At 32.8% G+C, this 6,587-nt stretch overlaps 1 non-coding gene across 1 annotated transcript; it reads right to left on the bottom strand.

Moving 5' to 3' along the window:
• LOC126004608 (U6 spliceosomal RNA) lies at positions 1-107 on the bottom strand. Its single transcript, XR_007493877.1, has one exon. It is a non-coding gene; the product is annotated as a U6 spliceosomal RNA (small nuclear RNA).
• Positions 108-6,587: the final 6,480 nt, after the last annotated feature.

Here is a 6,587-nt window from a genome sequence, read left to right as displayed (position 1 = left end):
TTTAATATGGAATGCTTCACGAATTTGCATGTCATCCTTGCGCAAGGACCATGCTAATCTTCTCTGTATCATTCCAATTTTAGTATATGTGCTGCTGAAGTGAGCACCCTCAGTTTAATTCTTATGTTTGAACCAGGTCACGGGGATTGTTGGACTTGTTCTTGCGTCCCCCTTATGCACTGATAACACCAGGTGGCATTATTCCTTGTTTGCATGGGCACATTAAAATGGAAAATGCTATACATACAAATAAGTTCTTATCTAATAGAGATAGGAACACACAAATCTTGTGGTGCAATGGAACCTTACAAACCCTGAACATTGACATGATGACCTGGCACAGGCCTCAGAGGTTTGGGTATTTTCCAGTCACCCCTGAACCAGGGAAGTCATCTATGAAACATCCAACATTGTTTATGACATCACCTGGAAGCAATCCTCTACCAGGGAAGACCCTACTGCTGCTCTGACATCGACTTACTCAAAAGAGTCTTCCCTTAACACTGAGAAGATTTAAACAACAACAATGACCTGTGTACTGGACAGAGTTTTCTACATTGCCCGTTAATTGTGAGTTGAAATTAGACGCCACTCCGCATCATCCTGACTTCAATGTAGGATATACAGATTCCAGGACCTTCAATACAGAAACGTGAGATCAACAACAGAGACTGTGAAAAATATAACTGTATGGGTACTACAGACAATGACGAGGATTGGACAAACTAGATTGCCTGGAGCCTAGAAATGGTCTTATGTCAGGAAACTTCAGGGGTAGCGTCTCCTTGTACTTAGGCCAAAGTTTTTTCTTTCCATGACCTCATACTTTGGTGGTCCCATGCAAACAATAATTGCCACACTAACATTGTTTTTACAGTGCTCCTTTGACTCTAAACCTTTAAGAAACCACTAGTAAAAATATGTGGAACTGCAAAAAAAAGGTTTACATTAATGTTAACATATATGCTTTTAGATGCACTAACATTCTGGGGGATAAAGGAGGGAGATAAGGGATATATGCTTGGGAACAGGAATGAAGGGAGGACAACACTGCTGGTGGAAAGGCCCTCATTTATTGTCACTGTGTACCTTAAATGTCATTGTGTAAGATTTGCCGTTGTGTACCTTAAATATTATTGTGTAAGATTTGCTGTTATATATTCTAATAAATATCTGTCATTTAAATAAAAAATCTAAAAAAAAGAGATAAAAAAACTGATTCTGAAATGAAAAGGGGAAGGTCACAACAGATACTACAGAAATACAAAGGGTAATCAGAGAATACTTTGAGAATCTTTATGCCACCAAAAAACCCCTGAAAGAAATGGTTAATTTTCTGAACTTTTATAAACTTTCAAGTTGATCTGAAATATTTCCTCATTACTATTAATGAATAGTGCCAATCTTTTTCAGATCTTCAAGGAAATTACAGAAACAGAAGGACTCATAAATAGTTTCCATAAATCTAACATGACCCTGATACCAATAGCTGACATAGGCACTACAAAAAGAGAACTAGATGCTAATATCCTTAATGAACACAGATGCAAAAATCCTCAACAAAATACTAGCAAATATAATCCAATAACTTACTGAGAAGGGCATACACCATGACCAAGTAGGTTTCATTTCACAGATGCAAGGATAGTTTAACATATGCAAGTAAATCAATATAACATACCACATCAATAATAGAACAAATTATATGATCATAAAATAGATGCAAAGAAAGAATTTGACAAGGTCAAATACCCATTCATGATAAACACTCTCAAATAAGATAAGAATTAAGGAACTTTCTTCAATATAGTCAAGGCCATTTACCACAAGCAAATATTATACCCAATAGGGAAAACCTACAGTTCGTCTAAGATTTGGCATAAAATAAGTTTGACTTTTCTTCCACTTATATTCAATATAGTACTAGAAGTATTTTCCATAACAATCAGGCAAGAAAAATATATTAAGGGAGGGCATCTAGATAGGAAAGAAAGAAGTCAAGCTCTCACTGTTTGCAGATGACATGATACTATATTTAGAAAATCCTAAAGACTCTACCAAAAGCTTCTAGAAACAATAGATTTGTATAGTAAAGTGACAGGGTTCAAAATTAACACGCAAAATTTCTATATAGAAATAATTACAGAGAATAAAGATACTTTTAAAAATTAACCTCATTCACAACTGGCTTCAGAAAATCAAGTACCTTAGGGTCAACTAAAGAGGTGAAATACCTATAAAAAGAAAACTACAATGTCTAGCTTCAGGAAATAAAAGAGGACACAAGGAAACCTATCCCTTACTCATGGATTGGGAGTATTAACATAACTAAAGTGGCAATACTTCTTATAGGATTATACAATTTAGTGCAATCTCTATAAAGTACCCATTATATTTTTAAAGAAATGGATCAAAAACACCTGTAATTCGTTTGTAACAATAATCTTCCATAAATATTTAAAGAAAACCCTGTAGAAAAGAATCTGGAAGGCATCACTTTCCCCAACTTTAACCTGTACTATAAAGCAGTAGTCATTAAAACAGCATGGTACTAAAATAAAGAACTCTCAGATCAAAGGAATAGATTTTGAATATTCTAAGATTGATTTGCAGACATAAAATCAATTAATTTTTGATAAAGTGGCAAGAAATACAAGTGGAGAAAGGAAATCCTCTTCAGCAAGTAGTGTTGATATAACTGATGAACTACATGCAAAAAAAGTGAACTCAAACTTCCCTTTATTTTTAGCCATGCACAAAGGTCAAATAAAAATGGATAAAAAATATCTTGATATCAGACCTGAAACCATTAATTACATAGAGAAAAAATTAGGCAAGACACTCCATACATTGAAACTAAAGACATCTTCAAAAGGAACCAACCATCACTGTTCAAGTAGCTAGAAGCAAAGATAAACAAATAGGACTAAAATTATCTGAGAAGTTGCTGTACTGCAAACAAATGGTGATAGACTACAAAGGCTAGTCACCAAATGGGAGCAACTATTCATCTAATACCATCTGATAAGGGGATAATATCTAAGATATAAAAAGCACTGAGAGAACTTAAAAGAAACTTAAAAGAACTTGAAAGATGGGGAGAAGAAATAAACAGATATTTCCATAAAGAAGAAATGCAGATGAACAAAGGCACATGAAAGTGTTCCACATCACTAATCATCAGGGAGATGCAAATCGAAACAACAATGTGATACCATCTCATACCATCTCAAAGAACAAGAACAACTAGTGCCGGCAAAAATGCAGAGAAAAGGGGACTCTCATTCACTGCTGGTGGGAATGCAGACTAGTCCAGTCTTTCAGAAAACAATGATTTCTTTCAGAAAACAAAAATTTAGAAATTGAGCCCTCATATAATCTAGCAATACCATTCCTAGGAATAGACAATAGGAACAAAAAAATACCATACAAAAAACCCTCTGAATTTTTGTGTTTATTACAGAGTTTTGTTTGTTTGTTTGTTTTTACAGTAGCCAGAATCTAAAAGCAAGCAAAATGCCCTAGAACAGATGAGTGGCTATTGAAACTATGATACACTATACAAAGGAATACTATGCAGCCATTAGGAAAATTGAAGTGATGGAAGTTACTTACACACAAATGGATAAGGAGATATTATGCTGAGTGAAATGAGTCATGTGGATAGACATAGAATAATCTCACTCATTATTGGTATATAAGAAAGATTAATAGGTAGTATGGTAATATTTAGAGACAATAGAGATGAGAGCCAGGAGGACTAATCCATACCACATAAATTTGTGTATGCAGTTAAAGTAGAGAAGTGTCGGGGTCAGAGAGATAGCATGGAGGTAATGCAGAAGGTCATTGGTTCAAATCCTGGTATCCCATATGGTCCCCTGTACCTGCCAGCAGCGATTTCTGAGCATAGAGCCAGGAGTAATCTCTGAGCACTACCGGGTGTGACCCAAAAACAAAAAAAACAAACAAAAAAATAAAAAAGTAGAGAAGTGTCCACTCTGAAAATGACATTTAGAATTAATCACTTTCAACCAGAACTGGGTGCTGAAAGGGAATAAAGTGATAGAATAGTACCCCTTCATTACCAATAATGCAAACCCCAATGTTAAAAAGATAAAAGAGAGACAGGGAGAGATAGAGAGAGAAGTATAATAGCTGCTCCATAGACAGGCATGGGGCTTGATGAGATAGAAACCGGGGACACTGGTGATAAGAAAAGAGCACTGGTGAAGGACAATGTACATTCTATGACTGAGATTCAAGTATAAAAAATTTTGTAACTTTGGTTCTTAAATTAAGAAATTATTATTAAAAAGGAATTGCCAGCTAAGCATTAAGCCAAGGCAAACACCCTAAGGCTGTGCTATTGCTTCAGTACCCATATTATATATTTTATATTATTATATTTTAATATAATAATATATAATAAATATATTATATATAATATCTATATTATATAATAACTATATCTATATTATAGATAGCAGAATAAATTTTATGTTGATGTTTTTAGGTTCTATATATGATACTTTTGAAGATTAAGGTAAAGTTCTAAAAATCAATGCATATTTAATAACTGTAGCAGGCAAATAAAATTGAAGAATAATATAATATTCATACTCTTACTACCTGGACAGCTATTGAAAAATCTTTCTGAAAAGTATTTAAAGGAGTTAAAGAACTTGTAAATATATGTTGTCTGCTTTTTGTTTTACAAAAAGTTTTGCTCATGCAAAGAACACTGTTGTGCTTATAAGAAAGTTCAGCATAATTTGGAAGATGGTAGAAAGAAGAATTTTACTGACCAAGTTACATCTTGGAACTTTTATCTATGATTTACTTTTCAACTATTTTGAAAGTAATAAAAAATAAAGACAATCAAAAGGGTGATGTTCAAAGGCCAGGGAGATCATATCAGAAGGTAGGCTGCTTGCCTTATATGTGGCTAAACTAAGTTCAGTCCCTGGAATGCCATATAGTTGCCTGAGCACTGCTAAGAACAATCCCTGAGCTCAGAGCCAGGAGTAAGCCTTGAGCACCACTGGTTGTTCAGCCCCCTCTCCCCCCCCCAAAAAAAAGAAAAAGAAAAGATGATGTTTATTTGAGACTGTGGAAGAAAATAAATTTATATTCTTTGATAAACTGACATTGTGTTCACAAACACAAATAAACAAAAAGTTTCATTTCCTAAATAAAAGATAATACATTTCCCCCAAATACAGCAACTTTCTAATAGTTTACAAAAATAGTAGTGATTTCTTCTATTTTCCTGTGAAAACATAACCAGTAGCTGTCAAAGTGTTTATCAAGTTCTTAGTTTCTTTCTGTAGCAAAGATAAATTACTTAAAATATATTTACCATTGTATTATTTTTCTATCTTTAAAATTTGTAAGATCCTCCCTAAATTCCATAAGACACAAAGTTTAATAAGCCAGTGGTTAGCTGACTAATAAAACTGCTGAGAATTTAAAAGAAAAAACTAAAATAAAATATTTTTGCATTTTGGAATCTGATATATATGATACAATAGAAATAAAGACCAAAAACATCTTCCAGACTTTCTTGGTGGACCATAGGATATAGTAGGACCTGAACAAATAATTGTGAGATGTTTTCTGCTAGAGTGTTGCAAGTGTTGTCTGGGCCCACAAATTTTTAAGTTTTATATCACCACCAAAGAGACCACTAAGAAATAGATAAAATAGGAAAAAAATCTATTCTTCTTATAATTTAGGCAATTATTTTATTTAAATTTGTATTTCATTAGGATGACCTAGATCAAATAATTTTTTATGCATTAATACAAAACCATTTTTCATTTCCACTTATTAGTGACAAATTAATTATAAATTAGTTTAAAATCATGTAGCTGTAAAATATTGAATTGTGAAATTTAAATAAAATACTCATAGAAGAGTAGATCTTAGAATAAAGTATCCCCATATACCTTGCATTAAACTGGAGAGTAGATGTGCCTTTTAGTGCACTTCAAACATCTCTTGAAATTTAAAATCCTAATGGTGTGATTTTACTACAATATAAAAAATAAACTAGGTTGAAATAAAAAAGAAGCTACAAACATTAGGAACTACATTCATACATATTTTATATAAAAGTTTAGATTCACTTTTAACATAATAAAAGTTAATCAAGAACAAGCTGAAAAGCAATAACATCAGCAGGTGGGAAGATTCCTAGGATGAATTTAGATTAAGAGATATGAGAATTTACTACCACACTGCTGTTGTGATTTAATTCAATGTTATTTGTTCCATCTGTATGATGTAAAACTTTCAGATAAAGGTGAAATATTCATTACAAACATATGAATTTTACCTATACAAATGGTTTTAAATTTTATCCTATAATAATTGACATAAATCCATTGACTTAAAACCATCTGTTTATAATTTCCATCTGTTTATTAATATTTTCCATTTTTAATTTTTATTGAGATCAATGTGAAGTGAAATACTTTCAAATTTATATTTAAGGTACACAATGACAATGAATTAGGACAATTCCCACCACCAGTGTTGACCTCCCTCTACCACTGTTCCCAGCATGCATCTCTTACCAGGTT

Source organism: Suncus etruscus, chromosome 3 (assembly GCF_024139225.1).
Source record: "Suncus etruscus isolate mSunEtr1 chromosome 3, mSunEtr1.pri.cur, whole genome shotgun sequence".
Classification (NCBI taxonomy): domain Eukaryota; kingdom Metazoa; phylum Chordata; class Mammalia; order Eulipotyphla; family Soricidae; genus Suncus; species Suncus etruscus.
The sequence above is the reverse complement of the archived record's forward strand: the minus strand, read 5'-3'. Positions and strand labels throughout refer to the sequence as shown.